This window comes from Natrix helvetica (genome assembly GCF_964273705.1).
Source record: "Natrix helvetica genome assembly, chromosome: 2".
NCBI lineage: Eukaryota > Metazoa > Chordata > Lepidosauria > Squamata > Natricidae > Natrix > Natrix helvetica.
The window spans coordinates 202,519,701-202,541,091 of NC_138552.1; positions in this window are offsets into that span (position 1 = coordinate 202,519,701).

The window sequence follows — 21,391 nt, forward strand, 5'->3', positions numbered from 1 at the left end:
TGGCCTCCCCCATTTTAAATATATAAATACTAATAGCAATTGAGATTTTAGACTTCTTACAAGTGCTAAAATAATATATACTAATAGCCAAACAAAAACAAGTGCAAATGGGTGATTTTGTTTATTGGCTTCAACAATCATTTCATTTCATAGATTTTAAGTTAAATATACAATAATTCAAAGATGGTGGTGAACATCATGTATCCTCTGTGACTATAGTTAGGCGTAAATATAAATATGAATGAATTGCATAAAAATTGCAAAGCAGGTGAGGCCACATTTTCAAAATGTTACGGTGTTAAAAAAAACTTTCCTTAATTATCTTCATTTGAATTTGATTTAATTATGATTTTATTGTAGAAAATTAACATAGCTGAATGTGTCAAGAGGGACATACTCAATCCCATTAAATCAGCTGAAATAATTGTTTACTTACCTTACACAAAGATATTCTGTGATATCTTCACTGTGGCTTATTTTAATATACAGTCTTTTTTCTTAATTTTTTTTAGTGAAATATTAAGCAAAATCCAAAATAGAGCATTTTAAATGTCAAGCAAGTGTGTATGTAAATATTTTCACCCTCCCCCAGAGTTCTGTTGTTGTTTTTTTCCACAGTGATAGACACACCCTGCAAAAACAACAGCAAATCCTAATTTTTCTCTGGTCATTTTATTTCCTGAAACACTGAAACAGGCCAGGAAATTTATATTGGATAACATACAATTTGTGTTTTTAGGGAGGAGGGCAGACAGTAGATACATGGACTGTCAGGGGAAAAAAACATACTGTTGAGAATAAGCAGCTGCTTCACTTAATAACTGCCAAATGGAAGGCTGTGTTGTTCGGAAATATTGCCAATGATAGGCTCAAGCCAAAACTACTGAGAGCAAAATTGCCCACAAGTATTGATATATATTCCCACCCAGCTTCTGAGTCCATTTCTTCTTTCATCCTTCAGCATTTCATGAATATATCCACAAAGATATGATTTCCCAGCTAAGAAACAGTCTTACGTTCTCCAGTAAGAGATTTCTTCTTTGTAATATGAAAGTAACACATTTACAACATTTTATTTATTTATTTAAATCCAACCTTTATTAATTTCACAAATAATTCAAGGCAACACCGTTCTCCTCCTATTTTTCCCCACAACCATAACCCTATGACTTAAGCTGGGCCGAGACAATGACTGCCGTAACCAGTAGCCTAGCTGGCTATTGCAAATCTGTTGGAGTTGGACAGCTTTAATCCCTTTGGATAAGTAAATAAATAAATAAGGAGTTAATAGTCCCCTCCAGTTGCTGTAAAGAATACTAAAGCCATTAAGTTATGTGGAGTAATTTGTACAACAGCAAATCTATAAAAACGGTAGTGGACATTTATTTATTTACTTACTTACTTATCTCTGTAATCTTTCAGTTGCTTTTTCTATACAGTCCCAAATGGAATAGATAATCCAATAAGCTAATTTCATAAGAGGCAGTTACTCATAAAAACTCAGAAAAGTTATCATAATGTAAAATATCTATGGAGATTCTCAGTCACCCAGGTCATGGTTGTCTGAAAGCTGCTTTTTCAAGAGGCAACTGGACTTTCTGGTTTTGAAGACGTCTTGCTTCTGAAGAAGAAGCTTCTTGGATGAGAAGTGAAACATCTTCAAAGAAAAAGCAGACAGTCCAGTTGCCTTTTGAAAAAGCACTTTTGGGACAGAAATGCAAAATACTTAAATAGAGCATTTGACAATGTAAGCTCACCCGGTTTAAAAAACCCACAGTCTTCTTAGGGCGTAATAACTAGACTACCATTAATTTATTCCTTGACCTTGAGATAAAAATCCAAAACTACATCATCAAGGAAATATTGTCAGAATGTTTTATATCTACACATTGAGGGTGGGTCATCAATTATTTCCCATGCATTTTCCTTTTTACTTAATAACTAATTTGTTTTAAATTTTCTAAGTTTCCAACCTTCTTGGCTTTAACCATTTGCATTTTTACTCTGATGGTTGAAATTTGTATTTTCAAAAATGAGAATCCACAGTTATTGGTGTTTCTTCATCCAGGAATTCTAAGGCACTGCTCAGGATCTATTTATCATTGCAACACTCATGCTTATCTAAAACTTCTATAACCCATCTCAACATTAGTTAAACATAGATTCTGTGGCTTTCTTTGTTAGTTTTTATCCTCATCCTGCGTTACCAACTGTCAAAGAGGTGCTGTTGTTGGGTTTTTTTTTAAAGTGTCAACAAGCACATGGATTGAAGTGACCCTGTCAACACTGTATATTTGGATTTTCAGAAAGACTTTGACAGAGATCCTCATCAAAGGTTTTTGTAAATGAAGAGGTCATGGGATGAGACACCCTGTTCTTTTAGGCATTGCTAAGTGACTAAAAAAACAGAAAGTAAAACAGGCCATTTTATCAATGGAAGTAAGACCCAAGTGGTTTTTTTTTACTTAATCATAAATGAGTTTATCGTAGATGTGAGTGGTAAGTTAGCCAAGTTTATGAGTGATAGCAAAGTAATTAATGTGATTAAAATCCAAAGTGATTGGCAAGATGGGAAGAGTTCCAGAAGAATTATTCCTTGAGTGAGTGGTCAATGAATGCCAGGGATGGTTTAATCCAAATGTCAAATGGTACATATTACATGAAACACACAAATACCAATATTGTCTTAGCTTTCTGTAACTATCCAGGAAAAAATCTTGGTAGCTGAATGAAATTGTTAAATCATGAGCAACAGTTGTGAAACAAGTAAATGTTATGCTATGCATCAATAGGAAAGAGACTGAAAGAAAATTGACAACATTGTAATGCCCTTTTATGAATCATGGAATGTTTGTATCTAGCAATGGAGTATATAGCTCTGGTCATATCTTCTACTTATTTGAGGAACAAAAGGAAACTGTTACTTACCTCTGCAGAATTCTCTGTTCAATTTGCGATCAAAGATATCTATCTATCATCTATCTATCATCTATCTATCTATCATCTATCTATCTATCTATCTATCTATCTATCTATCTATCTATCTATCTATCTATCTATCTATCATCTATCTATCATCTATCTATCATCTATCTATCTATCTATCTATCTATCTATCTATCTATCTATCTATCTATCTATCTATCTATCTATCTATCTATCTATCTATCATCGATATCTATATATCCCTATATCTATATATCAGTGGTGGTTTTCAAATTTTTTTAGAACCTCTTCTGTGGGTATGGCCTGCTTTGTGGGAGTGGCTGGCCAGCTATGTGACCAGGTGGGAGTGGCTTGCCAGCCATGTGACTGGGTGGGCATGGCCAACTTGTAAAATGTAGTGAAACTCACTTAACAACGCTCTTGCTTAGTGACCAAAATCTTGGCTCAGAAACTCTGGCATTTGAAGCAAGCAAGTCTTAAAGCTGTCAAGTTGCAAGACCCTTGCACTCCTAACCCTTTAGAAAAAAAACCCAGGAGTGTTCAAACATGATAGCTTTAAGACTTGTGGACTTCAACTCCCAGAATTCTTCCTCTCACTCTTCATCTTGATGATGTACGGACGGACGGATGGGGGAAGCTGGAACCTGTTCTAAACGGCACTATAGATTTGTGGAACCTCTTCTATAGAAGAGGTTAGAACTGGCAGGAACCCACCCTATCTCCCCATATCTCTCTATCTCTATATCTATCTATGTCTATATATCTCTCCATCTATGTATGTATGTATGTATGTATGTATGTATGTATGTATGTATGTATGCATCCATGCATCCATGCATCCATGCATCCATCCATCCATCCATCCATCGCTCTATCTATCTTTCTATCTATCGCTCTGTGAGTGTGTTTGTGTTTCCAGCACAACTGGAATGCTTCGAACAATTTCAATTAAACTTGGTACACAGATGACTTATTCTCTGGAAACAAATACTATGGGGGTAAAACACCCCTAAAACATCTATGGGGTGTTCTGTTAAAATGCAGCCTGTTGTGCCTTAAAATGACTTCTACTGTGGAGCGCAGTGGAGTTGCCTTGGTAACGGCTTCACGGTATTCCATAGAGAGCTCCCTCTGGTAAGGGAGAAAATCCAACATTAGAAATTATGCTTCTGGGGGCACAGGGAAAACATTTTTAACTAATTTAATTGTCACCAAAATCAGGGCTCTGGGAGAAGTTGCTCCTGCATGCTTCACAATATTCCACAAGGGGGCTCCCTCTGGTAAGGGGGAAAATCCAACATCAAATTACGTTTGATCCCGACATTTCCCCCCTATAAATAAATACCCGGATGATGCCAGATTATCGGCTAGTTGGGAATATAGGAGGCTGGTGTTTTGTTTTGTTTTTTGTTCAGCAACGGTTGCCCCCTCTTCTTTTTCAAAGACTTAAGATACCAACTTTCCCTTTGTTTCCTGAGAAACCTTGAGCAGATCAAGCCCACAAGTGGCTTGTAAACTGCTTAAAGGGTTAACATATGAAAGAAAATCCTTTCATGGACCTTTCCATACATTTATTTTCCTTTTTAAAATTTTATTTCTATTTTTAAAAAAATATGTCCCTTCAAAACATGTTCGCTTATGTAATAGCTGGGTTCACACAACAAGCTGGAACATAAAACTAGGTTAACAAAACATATTTCTATATTCGCAGAAGCTATATAATGACAGGATTCTCATAAGACGCTATAGTAGAGATTACCCAACCTCTTATTAATTTATTTTAGGGTGTTTCATTTTTATTTATTAGTTTTAAATCCTGCCCATTCTTTCTGGAGCTGAAAATGGCACTGACATCTCCTATTTTCCCCCATCACAACTTGACTTTGAAGTCATTTGGGCCATGACTTCAAGAACTTTGCCCAAAATTGCCCAGTAAACTTTGATGAGTGGACCAGAACCTGTGTCTTTGTATTCCTAGTTAAAAGCATTAGCTGCTATCCCACACATCCTCAAATTCAGTCGTTTAATTTTTGTCATCACAAATGCATTTTCCCTGAACTTATTTCCATTGCACTAATTTCATTTCTCCAAATCCCCAAATCAGTTTTTTGTACTCTTGCAAGGGCTTCATTCGACAAATGCCATTTTTAAGGAAAAGATATCCCTTCTCCACAGGGAAATTGTCAGCTTAACAGTGGGTCTATAATTCATTGTGAATGCATATATAAGGAATCCAACCTATTATTTCAGAAAGAGAGTAAAAAAAAAACTTTTGTTTAAAATAGAGGTTACTTTAAATGTATTCAAGTTCTAAAAACTAACCCTTAGGATGTTATTAAATCTAAATTATGCATTTGGAGGATTACAATACATGCAATGTTCTATTAAATTTTCAAGCAATTAGATGGTACTATAATGAAAAACAGCTTTCTCCCCCCTTTGTTCCAAGAGTAGGTATTACATTAAATTATATCTAACTATGCAAGATTCGCTTAGTTAAAACTGATTCCATGGCAGGCAATAGCTTTTCTGTATCACAATATTTAGTAAAATCATATAAAAAACTATGAACAGACAGTCTTCTGAGTCTCTTTATCAATTTTGTATCAATGATATAGAAAGCTATAAGATGGGTCTATAAACTCTGTCATCTAACAAATACAAAGGATAGGTTTTGTATACTCAATGACCTATTTAAGACCTATCGTTTTCAACAAGTTAAAATTTAGTTAATTTTATTTTGCACTGGCAGAATTGTTAAGTGCCACTCTATTTCCTTGTTATACTCTATAGAAGCAAAATTTGACTTTGAAAAAGTAGGCTAGAAAGTATATTAATGCTCTTGAATTTTGGCAATGGAAAAGAGTTTTGAGAATACCATGTATAGTTCAGAAAACAAACAGATGAATCACATAATAAATCAGTCCGGACTTTTCATTTGAGGCACAAATAACCAGGCACAAATTATCATATTTTGACACATTATGTGAAGTTTTCTGGAAATCTACTGTGCTGGAAAATGAGGGAGGATAATCATCAGCAACATGGATGGATTCAAAGTGGTGGTGGGTGTACTTTTGGACTATGCTGTCCCAGGGGAAGGTGGTTGAAGAGGTTCTCTCTATATAATCTCTAAGAGTTGGCAGAATCATGATGGCACATAATCAAACTATGTCTATGGAGATTCTCAGTCATCCAGGTCATGGTTGTCCCAATTATGCTTCCCCCCCACCCACCCAAGAGGTAACAGGGTTTTCTTGTTTTTCTTTGAAGATGTTTCACTTCTCATCCAAGAAGCTTCTTAAGTTCTAACTGCATGTGGGAAATGGAAGGATTTATACTCCTTGCAGACAGCTGGTCATTTGCATTCTTTTAGTGAGTCGTTAAGGCCACCTGGAGGTTTATCTGAATCATCCACACCCATTTGTGCTAAGATGACCTTGATGACACCGATAAAGCTCCAGGTGGTCTTAAAGACTCACTAAAAGAATGCAAATGACCAACTGTCTGCAAGGAATATAAATCCTTCCATTCCCCACCATCTAATCAGAGCTGAAGAAGCTTCTTGGATGAGAAGTGAAACATCTTCAAAGAAAAACAAATTCCAGTTGTGGACTGTGAAGGGGGAAGCACCTTTGGGATAATCAAACTATATGTGCTATTTCTGGAAATAAAATCCAAATAGGTTTACTACCATAAAGTATCAAAATCAATTTTATTGGATTTTCCAAATAGTTTTTCTTTGGAGGGGTGTGTGTGTATTTTTACATAAGTGTGAGGATTTTCCAGATGATTGAATTTATTCAAACTCATACAATTGGACAATTTGATTTGCCCTTCTAATTCTATTTGAAAAGTCAGCTTGGAAATTTCATCAAATTGACACTGAAAAGAATCACTAAACTGGTGTTTTGCAACTACCTGATTCATGTTTAGTTTTAATTTTGTTTTTCTACTGTTGAATGTTTCATGATGTAAATGAAGGAACTAGATGAGAGTGATTTTGTGTTTCTCTAGTGTGGTCACTCTTGGGCCATTCTTCTAATCTCCCCAAGCAAGAATGACATTTATCTTTTTTTTCTTTTAGCAGCAATCCACTTGCAGGTTAACACAGTAAAGAAAATCATGTTTCCTTCTACACCAGACTCCTGTATCATCCCATACAATCTAAACCAATGTTTTTCCACCTGGCAATTTTAAAGTTCCTGACATTTTGGGGGGCAAGGTGAGAAGAGTAATCAGTTTAGAGTTTAAAAAATGCAAAATTGGGCATAACAACTGAACATTACAAATAGGTGTTACAGATTGCTCAGTTTAGAAAGACTTGCTTTAAGAAAGTGCATATTCTTATAATAGAGGGGGAGGGGAGGGGGAGGGGGAGGAAGGAAGGAAGGAAGGAAGGAAGGAAGGAAGGAAGGAAGGAAGGAAGGAAGGAAGGAAGGAAGGAAGGAATCATGGTTCCAAGAAAAGTAACTGTACTAGATTTCAGATCAAAAAGAGCTTTTTTCAGGACCCTGGATAGCTCCCTTGTTCTAGATTGAAGGCTGTGTAGGGCTAATATCCCAAAGTCTTAAGGACTCTTACATTTCCTGCTAAGTATTAAGATATTATTTAGAGCCCCATATTTACAATGGGGATGCACCCTTTAAACAATGACATAAAGAGATTTCTAGGTTTTTATGCCAGGGTTTCTGTGATACCTATTAATTTCTTTGTGTAAGAGCTACAAGTGGAGATAATCATTCAGGACTCTCTTATCAAATTGTTGTTGAATGTATGCCTCAACAAAATCCATCTTAGTTTTTACTATAAGTAAATAATTACAGTGCTAGGAGAAATAATCAAATGTTAGTCTTACTTTGCAGAAGATGAAATAAAAATAATGGGAAATAAGTAGTCTTCTTCCTTTAGTAGTAATATGATTCAACCTCAGAGAGATTGATGCAGGTAGAAATTATTCATATAAGCACCAGGACATTCATATAAGCACCAGGACATTGCAAATAAGCTACTCTTGTTAAAGGATATTTGATTAGTCACAGATGATCAGGACATATGAATCATTTAAAAGCCAACGCTTCCTGCAGTTCTGCTTTTTCAGAGCCATGCTGGAACAATAGTTTCAATTATGACTCAGTAAAGAGAAAGAGCTAAATACTTATCAGCTTCATTGCTTGACTACACTGACTAATATTTGTGAACATTTATTACACAGAAGCTGATAACACAAGTAATTATTCTCTTCCCACATCAAACTATTGCTTACTTCAGGTTTCAAAACTCTGAGGATCAATAGTGAAACATTATTTGCAGTAATAAACTGCATTGAGGAAAATGAATAGAAATACTGATGGGTAAAAAATGGTAGCATTTACAATAGGGAGCAAGCAATGATTACCATGTAATATTTGGATAATTTTAACTAGGTTGGAAAAGGCCATTCATTAACTGAACTCAGCCGTAAGTGAATTGAAGTAATGGACAATAGGGAGTAATTAGAGGATCAACAACAATAATAATTAGAGGGTCAAAAACTTAAATAAGTTGAAGTTATAATGACTGAAATGAACTAATGTTGCAATGCCACATTTTACCCATTTCAAAAAAAATATTTTTTAAAAAATAATATGTCCTTTATTCACTGTTTTGGTTAAACCTTCCCAATCAAATCACACTGCACCATGAACAGCAAATTAAAATTAAAGGATAAAAACATTAAAAACAAACTACTATCATTTTTTTTAAAAAAATATATGAATAGCAATAAGACTTATATACTGCTTCATAATGCTTTTACAGACCTCTCTAAGCAGTTTACAGAGTCAGCATATTGCTCCCAACAATCTGGGCCCTCATTTTCCCCACCTCAGAAGAGTGGAAGGCTTAGTCAACCTTGAGCCAGTGAGATTTGAACTGCTGAACTGCAACTAGCAGTCAGCTAAAGTAGCCTGCATTACTGCCCTCCAACCGTTGCACCACCTCGGTTCTTAAAGTATGTATGTACCAATAGTATGTGTAAGAATACATATGTGTAAGAATACAGACAGTAAATGTATAGATGAGCGCTCAGAGGCAATTAAAGGAGTTTTATGTTTGATGAAATAGGAAAGTCTTCCCAATATTCCAGAATATGAAAAGGCAAAGTGCCATCTGAGCCTCCAAGGAAAGCCTGGGAGGGAAATCAGGACACTGTGAGTTCTCATTCTGCCTTAAGCATGAAAGCCAGTTGGTGACTTTGATCCAGTTGTTCTCTCTCAGCCTGTAATATCAGGCTTAGGTGACAAGCTGGTCAGTCAATTGCTGTTGCAATTAATTAATTTATCTTATGTATTTATAGAATTTATTGGCTACCCATGCTACCATAGGGTAACTCTGGGTGGCTGATAGTTACATCTTAGTTAAAACATAAAATGTATAACCGTACTAACAAATGATGTTTAGATCAGTGGTGGGTTGCAAATATTTTTACTACCGGTTCGGGTGTGCTCCCATGAGCACTTGCTCATGCACCCAATGCTTCTGCGCATGCACAGAAGCATCCGGGTGGGTGGTGGAGCCTCCCGCCGCTTCTACTATCGGTTCAGCCAACCCAGGCTGAACCGGGAGCAACTCACTACTGGTGTAGATGCAAAAGAAAGTGATATAGAACCAATCACTGTGAAAACAAAAGAGTAGACTTCCTAGGGCTATCAATGGTTATTAAAATTGCATTAAATAATAACATTTAATTCAATATATATTAGATATTTCTACAAGTAGATCCATCTATCACATTGGATAACACACAGCTAGTTATATAGAGTCCTCTAATTTGTAATCTACTAATCATGACAGAAATCATTTTCACTGGATTAATGAGCCCTCAATAACAAAAATTTAGAATGAGGGAATATAGAAAATAGGGGAGGGAATGGAATATTAGCTTTTTAAACACATTTGAATCTTATTGATGAGGCTGCTAACTGTTTCTTCAATATTAAGCTCCTTTGTAAAAAGCATTTAACAAAGTCAGCATTTTAAAATGTCATCTTTCTGCGCTTTCCTGTTATAATTCTATTGTCATTCCTCTAATGAAGATCAGGTTTTAAGTAATTAAGAATAAGCTTGTAATATTAATGTAATGCCATCTAAGCTTGCTCACATTTATAAGAACAGTTTATGAATAACTGAGAATTTAGATCTTTCTAATATACTGTATTCTGCTATGATATTTAAAAAAATATTTACTGTCTTTTATTCTCTTTAATGTTTTAAATCACAGTTTTATTATCTATTGCCTGTATCTATGGTTTGATTCATTTTCTAATCAAAATAAAACTAAAATAATTAATAACTGGGCTTTGCTTTCCATTGGCTTCATTTCAGATAGCAGTATCAAAAGCTGCCTAACAATATGATCATTTCTAGGGGAAAAAACACTGCATGTCTTAGGTGTGGATTATGTTTCATTGTGATTGAATGGATAAATGGAATGTTATGGGGGGAGGGGGAAGCTTCACATGCCCAGAGATGGGATATCAAATTCTTGTCTCGTCTTCCGTAATCAGAAACAGTTCCCCAGTAAATTCTACTGAGATTCAAACTCACTAGATGAAAGGAACTAAGCTTCTCTTCTAGAACTCTGTCATTACATTTTTAATAAGATTTTGCATCATAAGAGAGTTTTTTTTTGTTCCAAGCAATTGAATACTCAAGTTTAATGTTCTAGTACAGAATTGCAGAGTTCTATCTATATCTCAGGAGTTGCATAGGGTGTTAATAAAACCATTGATTCTTATTGTCTTGAGATAGATAGATGTGCAAAGAAACCACTGTGCAAATAATTTTATTCAGTTTTTTTGAAAAATGGAATTATTTATATAATATCCATTACCTAATGATTTGCAGGTTGATGTGAACAATATAGCAGCACTTGTTTACATTTTGATTAGAATTCATTTGTTATCTTTGAATTCTCAGTGGATAGAGATTTATTTATTCATTTTGAGTTACTTAATTAGCTTTCATAGGAGAATCTTTATCAGCTTATGTCTTCTAAATAAAGTATCCCTTTGACCATTCTTGTGTAATTTCCTAAGATGTGTATTCTTATTAAATTGGCTTTCATCAGGTAAGACTAAAAATCAGGTTCTCCATGCATGACTTGAGTTATTTATTAGTTAATTCTGCTACAACTGTTATGTCAATGCAGGTACTTATTTAAACTATTTCTATATTTCTCATTAAAATAAACTGTTTAAAATTAACAAAATAAAAATAAGTTAAAGGGATTATTAAAAATGCATCATGACATTTTACACATTACAACCAGCTAAATAAATCCAAAGGTAATTATTAAAACAGAAACAAAAACAAAGGCAGTAATGAAAAACTTCTGAAAATTACAGCAGTTCTACAACACTAGTAAAAGGTCAATGAAAATTAAAATAAATCTTTGCTTGGACTGAAAAGACAATACAGATGGTGCCAGACATAACTTACTGGGGAAAGTGTTCTAAAGTCAGGAGGCTATCATGAAAAACATGCATCTTGAGTAATGAGTCACCACATCTCAGCAGGGGAGAGAGAGCAAGCCCTCCAAAGATGATGTTTTAGTACAAACAGAAAAACAGAGGAAGAGGTGTTCCTTCAAACGTTTTGGTCACAAGCTATAGAACATTGAACTAAGGCCAGAAACATACCAGAAGCAATAAGAATCATAAAGAATTGATATGATACGTTCATATTTGCCAGTACTATTCGGCTATAACATTTGAAGTTTCTGAAGTGCCGTCTAGACTCACTGCATGGATTTCTATAACAAGGCTCTTTCTATCCAAGTAGGGCCAGAGCTGGTACAGAAGCCTGAATTGATGAAAGATGCTTTACACCTTAGAGGTAATTTGACAGAGGTGCAAAGTATCTCTAAGGTGTAAAGCATCTTTGTACCTCTGTCAAAGTACTCCAAAGTTATGGTCTTGCTCCTTTAGAGAGGCTAAAATTCATTTATAACAGGTTAAACTGTCAACTAAAAACCAACAGCCAAAGATCCCTTTGCCTCATTTGGGGACTGGGCTGCAGTTTGTTCACCCTCATCCTGTCCTTTACCACAGCCAGGCACTGACTCATCAATTCCACAGAAGTTAGGACAAGTAACGGGAACTCACTCTATTACGTAGCACTAGGGGATTCGAATCACTGAACTGCCGACCTTTCTGATCGACAAGCTCAGCGTCTTAGCCACTGAGCCACTGCATCCCTTTATTCTCCTTGGATGAACGTAATTCACAATAGTCCTAATTTTTCGTGATGATCTGGACTAAAACATGAAAGTATGATTCTGGCTACATTTAATTCAATAGTGATGCTTCTATTGGCTTTAACCGATCTGTACTTTATTTCACATCTCATACAGTTTTGTTACATTTCTGCTTTTTCATTTGTTAGTGCACACACAATTTCACAACAACATGAAATTAGCCCAAGATGAATAAGTGTTTAAGGTTCAGGTTGAGAAAACATCAGCAAGCCTCTAATTGGGCATGTTTTAGATGTTATGCAAGCAATGGTGTTATCAATGAAAGGAATAGTTAGGTGCGAGTATCTGCAGGATCCTGTAAATATTGAACATGATGAGTGCTAAACTGGAAAGTTAACAGAGTCATACAGTGTAAATTTTCAAAGGATCTTTGGAGATCAATCACTACTCTAGTGCATTATTATAGCATCCAGCCTTCTTAAAATATCTCCAGCAAAGGAGGTCCCTCCCACACCTTCTAAAAGCAGGGTTGTCAAACTCATGGCCTACAGGCCAGATGCGTCATGTGCTGGCCACACCCACCTCCATTTTAGCAAAAGGGGGGAGTCACAATACATCACATGAGAACAATATGATGACAGATGTTTGACACCCCTGTTGTAAGGCACTCCATTTCACTTTTGAAAAACTTTCAAAGTCCCCATTCTTTTTATCTTTTTTAGCATCCCTTTCCGTATTGGTACATCAGATCTAGATGAGCAACACCTACATGCCAGAATTATGGTATTCTATTCCCTTCACTACCAGTCCAATAGTGGGAATGTGCGTGTCTGGGCATGCGCAGAACCTTTTGCGCATGTGCAGAAGATCCGTGATGATGTCAGGGTGAGTGGGCGGAACCTCACGCAGCTGCCACTACCAGTTCACCCGAACTGATGCAAACTGGCAGCATACCACCTCTGCTACATACACACTTACGTGCGCGCGCGCACACACACACCATTTCTTCTTCAACCTTCTGAGAAATGAAGCACATCACAAGTACAGTCTTGACCAAACTGATTTATCAGATTCCCAGATAATTTAAGTCTCCCTTTGTTATTATGAATAGATGACTTGGCCTTGCACTGGAGTAAATCAGCCCAAAGACTTTCCTCCCTGAAAGTTCTGTATTCTGGAGCAAATTATCCAAATCTTTTCTCTGACTTCATTGTCTTCAGCATGCCTCTACAATAAAGTCATTTTCCCTTTCCCATATATTTTTACACAAAGACTCCCAAATGGACTTTGTGCTAAAATTCCTGAATCTCAATACAAGGGTAAACTTTCTTCATATATAAAACCACTCTTCCCTCTTATTTTTTGTGAATAAATTATAAGTTTCCTGGATCTGATTTAGGAAATCCTCATCTTCCCCAATAAGGTGATGAAGTAAATATTTTTCTCCCTCTAGTTCTTCCACCATTTTTCCCCAAGGGGCACTCATCTGCCCTTGTATTTATGTGTAGATATTGTCCACTTCAGGAAGGAAAATAAATTTAGCACATCCCCTTCAGGTCATCGGAATAAACTGTCATGTCAGTTGTCATGTCAGCCATGAAATCCTGATTAACCCAATCTAAAGCAATACTAGCATGAACATTGAAGAGCAAAGCAAAGTAAAATATGTTCAGGGCAAAAAAAAAATATCCCAATCCATCTTCAGTCTTACTGACTCAGTTTTAAGAGCATTAGAAATAAAATATATGAAGTGCATTAGAAATATGATGTAAGAGTTGGAAACATCTTGAGGAAATAATGGAAACAGAAGGCCAAAGAACCTAGACATCATGGGGCTTCCTTGCACTTCACCTTCATGTAAAGTATGTAATATTATTGTACATATGCAGAGAAACAATTTTTGAGAGTAACCTTATAATTAGACCCAAAAGGATGTGTCATTCCTTTGTGAATGAAGAGACTTGTAAGGTCAAGTTGTTCAATAGTCATCTTTAAAAAAGCTTCTGATCTCACACCCCAAAGACCATAGGTCAGCGTGGACTCTCTAAGTTTGTCTTCATCATAGACATCAGAGCCAAGTAGATTTTCATCTGTGAGGCATGAAACAACCCTATCCACAATGATTATTTTTTAAGAAAAGAGCACTGCAAAGATATAGCTTGCTGAAAAATATTGATAGATCATCTGATTTCATGTCTTTCGCTGAGAAAGTGTTTTGCTTAATGATCTTTGGTGACCAGTGTTTAACAAATACAAATTATTTAGGGAAAAGCTAACATGTGGAAATTGAATTTGATGTTAAATAATTAACATAAGCAAATGAAGATCTAAATTATTAAATAGGATGTATCTGTCAATCTTGGAAATAAATTAGGGAAATTTGAAAACATGGGAATGTTTTTTTTCCTTTATAATGGAGAGCTTGTTTCCTAAAATTGTTTAATAATGAAAAACAGCACACCTAGTAAAGATCACAGACAGCTTCGTGTCAGACAACTGTAGTCAAACCTTTAATGAGCCTAGAAATAAATAAAATATTGCTATAGCCAGAAAGATCTGTTATGTATATAAAACAATTAACTACCTAGTAAGTAAAAACATTTTATACTGAAGACAGACATAAAGGAAAGCAAGATTAAACAAATGGAATGTAAGGGATTGAATGGATTTTAATATAATTTTCTGGGATGCTAAAATAAAAAATATAAAAACCCAAATTTAATTCTTTGTAAATTCTTTAAATGTTGCTGCTATTAGTTCGTTTAGCACTTAGAAAAATAACAGGAATAGAAAACCATTCTAGAAATTGCTCCTGGTATGTTTGTCCAACATCCACTCAAAAGTCTTATGATGGGGAAAACTTGGTACAATTATTTCCTGGTAATAAGCTACAGCTGTCTGCCATCAATTTACATTATCTTCTCCTTTCCCATCCATCTGGTATTTTGCATTTGCAGAAGTTCATCAAAATAAAATATTCCCCCTCTACCTATAACTGAGCGCTACAAAGAAAGTTCATATCACACTGAACCTGAATATGTTCAAAATATTCACATGCACCTTGAAAGTATATTTTCCCCAAAGCGCTTGTGCAACCCTAATTAATGGGGAGGGGAGCTAGGTTTTTTTTTTATTACATCTTATTGAATTCCTGATACTGTAACTACATAGGGATATTTGGTCAAATGTAAGGTTATTTTTAATTCAGGAATGATCCTGTCTAGCTTCATCTAATTTCAGGCCTACTGACAGATTGCAGTACTATGGCCCTTTTTGCTTAAAAGGCAGCAGTCATGTTATTAAAATGTATATATCATACTTAATTATGTTCAATATACCATATTCAAGAATCAAGAACTACAGAAACCATATTCGGATTTTCTTTGCATTGGCATAATTTATACTCCTGACTATAAAGTTGGCACTTTCTTAAGTATCTCAGTTGATTTTTGGTAATGAAGCAATGATTCTCAACCAAACTTCATTGGAAAAAGATGACACAAATAAATGTAACTTACATTCAGCAATAAATAGAGATATGTCAGTCACTGTATAATGGACAATATGTGCAGCTAGTCCATAATGTTGACTAACAATTGTATAAATGTCCTTTCTCATTTTGAAAGCCAAAATATAGCATAGATGATACATACAGATAACCAAAAGGACAATATTTTCTGCAGAGCCATTAACGTTAAACTGGAGCATAATTTTGGTATGTGAAATTTTATTTTAAAAGAATAACGGCATGTAACATACAATACAGGAAATGGAAGATTTAATATATGGACATATAACATTGATTTTAAAAATGGCCAATAGATATGTTACAAGAAGTTTGTTACTGCATAGATTTCCACTTTAGCAATAAAGTGAATTTTGGTTTTTCACTGTTTCCTCTTCCTTATTATTTGCCATTTTGGCTTTAGAGATTATTCTTCACCTTGCAAGTGAAAACAATAGCCTTGACAAAAATAAAATAAATAATTTTGTCCCATTGTTGTCTACAGACTTGTTGCTTTTCTGAGAAATGTAATAACAAGACCAGCTTTCAAATGTAATAACAAGAAAAATAAATGAATCTCACTCCAAAGAATTCAAAAGGCCTTTGGCGTGCTTCTGTTTTCAATACCGAATGGAATTATAACTAGTATGAATATTTTCTGTCTTCTGCAAAGCTAATGGGCACTTTGGAAACCCTAACAGCTGAATCACAAAATAAAAGTGGAGTATCTTGACAATCTTCCTAGTTTATGCAAACTTCATACGTGCATTACAGAAATCGAACTCTGTGAGTTTGCAGCAATCGAACCAGCACACAAGTAAATAATTCAGCAGGACTCATTTATATAAGAAACTTCTTTATATACAATATCATACAGCAGAATCCAGAACCAGAACTCAGAATCCAGAAGTACAGAATCAATAATCACAGAAGCTATAGAATCACAGAAGCGTTCACACACGCACACACACACACACACACACAGAGAGAGAGAGAGAGAGAGAGAGAGAGAGAGAGAGAGAGAGAGAGAGATCAGTGAACCTAAGCCACGCCCAGGCTCCAAACCATCTGGGTACCAAAAACTCCCCATTGGCTGACCTGTTACCATGTCTATTCCAATTCATGAACCCTTATATACTGACAAACTCCAATAAATCCAACTGTTTGTGTAAAATTGATCTATATACTATTTCCTTTTGCTCATTTAAAAGAAATCCCTTGAGATAGTTTGCTTTTCTTACTCTGGTGAACTAGATCAAATCATGTAACAGTTTTGTCAAAACAACATCATGGTAAAGCTGACATCACTACATCAAATGTATGTATATGTGTTAAATCGGGTGAATGAAGGCACACTCAGGCTTCAGAGTAACAAACAGCTCTTAATTAGCACAAGTCAACTATGTACAATCCAGCGAAGGTTCAGTCTGACAGCAGCCCTTTTATAGGGAGCTGTCAGACCCTTTGACCAATCAGATTGAATTTCTGTTCCCGCCAGAACAGAGGAACTTGGTGTAAGCCATTGCCAATGTTTCTGGTATCTAACACCCCTTTCTTCTTAGATGGGCTCAACCGACTTGACGCAGTCACGCAGGTAGGCGGGCTTTCTGGTGGCTCGCCCAGACCTGCGCAGTTCAGTTGGTGGGTTGTCTTCAGTCAGATCGGATGGACCTGTTGTCTCTGCGGCTTCACCTGGTGGAAGCTTCTGGAACTTCTCACAGGCCGTGGCTGGAGTTTCTGCAGCCGCTTTGCTCAGAACTTGCTGCGGGCCTACAACACTTACAGATAAGTGCCCCTGTACTTTCAGGATTGAGTTATCTGTGGAAGGAGTGAATTTGTGCTCCTTTTGTGTAGGGCTTTGGCTAACTCATGCAGGAGTTACCTCTGGTTGCCTAAGACTGGAGTTGGAGAAGCTGACACGGAGTTGGTCAATGTGCCATCTCCAATTTCGACCGTCCTTGAGTTCTAATAGGTAAGAGCGAGGCCCAGTGATGCCTATTACTGTGGCAAGAATCCAAAGAGTTCCCCCAGCATAGTTGTGGGCGTAAACTTGATCCCCTATGCTAAAGTTTCTTATTTTGCCAGTCGAATCCAGGGGTGATGCAGTAGAGTAGTTTGGGTGTAGCCGGTCTAAGTGGGACCTTAGCCAGTGACCCATTAGAAGCTTGGAAGGGTTTCTACCAGTGGTAGCTCTTGACGTGATGTTCTGTATGAGAAGGAATGGATCAACCTGTGTTTGCCAATCTCCCGGGCCAATCCTGGATAGGGCTTCTTTTGCAGATCTCACAGCAGTAAATGCTGTATAATGGCTACAGGATAAGCGATTTGCTGCAAAGCTTTGTTTATCGTGCACTTGTAATCTGTGCAGATGCGGGCAGACCCATCAGCTTGACAGGTTTCACTATAGGGGGTCTCCCAGCATGCATGATATACTGGCTCTAGGATTCCCTGCCAATTGATTTGTCTAGTTCCAAATCGATTTCAGGATGGAGAGCGAAATATACTCTCCTGGGTTTTAGCCTGATGGGCACTACATTGTGGTCCAGGTTAAAAGATATTGGAGTCCCCTCATACTTACCTAGAGTGGTGCCGAAGATATCCTCGAACTCCTTAAGGAATTCCTCAGTGCTTTTGTCTCATATGGCGTTGATTCCAGTCACTTCTAGGCCCGGGGCTTCGAATCAGTCAAGCCCCAGGAGGCTCTGTAGATCTCCGTTGACTACCATTACTGGTAGCTGGCCGCAGAAGGTCTTGAACTCACCCGGAAGGTCCTTTGGCCCATGATGGGGACTTGGTTCCCCTGGTAGTCATGAAGGCGGATGTCTGGAACCCACAGCTGATTATTTTTAAGGCTAGGGAAAGCCTGTTTGAGCGCTGCCCAAGACATTATGGTCAAGGATGGCCCCGTGTCAATCTCTATATCGCATGGAGAGTCCTCAGTGAGGACTGTGACTTTCAGCTTTTTTGGTCACTTCGTGCGGACTTGGCCTATGGAGGAGTGGTAGGTGACTCTGGTGTTGCCTTCTGTTCGCCATGGTGGCGGCTGCCATGCCCTTTGGTTGGGCCTCTGCTGGCGGTTACATATGCTTCTGGGCTTCCAGGTTATAGCAGGATGATCACTTCTGCAGACCTTGGTGATGTGCCCCTTGCGTTCACAGTGTTGACAGATGGCATCGCGAAAATGGCAATGTGTTCTGAGGTGGTTTCCTCCGCAGCAGGTGGAAGGCAGGAAACGCAGTTCAAATTTTTGCGCCAGCTTGCTGCGATCACTGCGCATGTGGTAGCTGTCATCTTCGCTCTCTGAGCCTTCAGGCTCTGTGGCCTCGCCATGCATGCCTGTGTTCTTCTGCATGCTGTTTGGACTATTTTGGCACTGCAGGGTTTCTGTTGATTTATTTGAAGACTGAGTAGCCCTGGCTTTGTCTAGGGCAATTTGGAGAGTAAGATTCATTTTTGCTACTAACCTCCTCTGCAGGCCAATGTCCTTAACACCGCATATGATGTGGTCAAGTAGAAGTTCATCAAGATCTCTAAACTCGTAGTATGCTGCGCCTTTCTGAGCGCCGTAACCTATTCATTGATGGATTCTCCTTCTTTTTGGTTACCGATGTTGAATTCGTGCCTCTGGATGTATTTAGACAGTCTGGGAGCATAGTATGTTCTCAGTGTCTGTTGTAGAACTGACCAAGTGACCGATTGGAGTGGCATTGGCTCGAACAAATCCTTCACCATCTCGAACACCTCTGGTCTGCAGTAGCTCAGGAACATATTCTTTTTCCGGCCTTCAGAAGGCCCATGAGGTCATTGGCTTCGAGGAAGCAGTCAAACCTCATCATGTAGGATTCCCAGTGTTCAGCGGCTGGGTTGTACGGAGTCGGTGGGGCGTTCATTGTCATCTTGTGTTCCTGAGCGTGTTTGAATTTTCCACTCAAAGATGGCTTTTCAATGCTGCGCCGTGCTCAGGGCTGGATTGACTTACTGGATTGTCGTGCTCTTTTTGTCTGCCTAGTTGTCTTCCAATCCCACTTTCATTGCCAGTGTTAAATTGGGTGAATGAAGGCACACTCAGGCTTCAGAGTAATAAACAGCTCTTTATTAGCACAAGTCAACTATGTCTAATCCAGCGAAGGTTCAGTCTGACAGCAGCCCTTTTATAGGGAGCTGGCAGACTCTTCGACCAATCAGATTGAATCTCTGTTCCCGCCGGAACAGAGGACCTTGGTGTAAACCATTACCAATGTTTTTGGTATCTAACAATATGCATGTGATGTTGTGTAATACATATAAAAGTGGCAAAGTTTGCATTTTGATGCATCTATCATTTGTCCATGGATTCTGATGGAATAGCTAAATCTGAACAGCCTAGAAATGCAAAATTCCTTTAAGCAGCAGTAAATATTACCTTCAGAGTGATAACGTAACCCACTAAAAAACCATGAAATGGAACAAAAACTTCCTGCCACTACAGGTAGTCCTTGATTTACAACCATTCATTTAGTGACCATTCAAAGTTATAATAGCACTAAAAATGTGACTTGGGGCCACTTTTCACAATTATGACTACTGCAGCATTCATGCGTTCAAAGTCTGGGTCATTGGCTACTGATGTGTATTTATGACAATTGCACTGTCACAGAGTCACATGATCACAATTTGTAATCTTTCCAGCCAGCTTCTGACAAACAAAGTTAATTAAGATTCACTTAATGACCACCTGATTCCCTTAGCAACTGTAACAATTCACTTAACTGTGGAAAAAAGAGTCATACAATCCGGCAAAACTCACTTAACAACTATCTTCCTTAACAACAGGATTTGGGGGTTCAATTGGAGCTGAAAGTCAAGGACTACCTGTGCATGATTTGTGATCCCTTTGGTGGATTTACGAAAGGATTGGATGATAGCAGTATAATGCTATAATTCCCGTTCTTGTTGAACCTAGCATAGGAAACAGGGTTATAAAAACTCCAGTTCCCTTTGAATGGGTATTGTCTGGATGCGCATCAGAGCTGATTGTGTCTACTTCTTATTGTTGTTTTTTGCTTCTTATCTTATTCTTCAGTTTTGTATCCCTTATTTTGGCCTGAAGTTCAATTGATTCTGGGAAGAATACAGCTAAAGTGGACATGGGCATGGTTCAAAATGTACCTCCATACTTTAAAAATAAATAAATAAACAGCATCTGTACACTCTTCAAAGGTTGTAAAGAAATGCCCGTATGATATCACCTGTAGGAGCATGCATGGTGGCAAGAACTACAAATGAGTTATGACAATATGAATCCTGCAGTTTCAATTGAATTGTTTGTACTTCTAAAGGGTGATTAGTGATAGAAAAAAATCCCAGTCTCCTTCTAAATTGCAATCAAATTGTTGACTGGGAAGCAACTCTCTGTTACTGCAAGTACTACATGGAATTATAGTAACAGTTGCATTAAGTCTAACTAAATCACATGCATATTTTGGCCATTTTTCTTTTTGTCTAGGATTTTAGTTTAAAATATCAACTTCATATACAGTAACATAAAAGGGATGCAGTGGCTCAGTGGCTAAGATGCTGAGCTTGTTGATCAGAAAGTTGGCAGTTCGGTGGTTCGAATCCCTAGTGCCGTGTAATGGAGTGAGCTCCCATTACTTGTCCCAGCTTCTGCCAACCTAGCAGTTCGAAAGCATGTAAAAATGCAAGTAGAAAAATAGGAACCA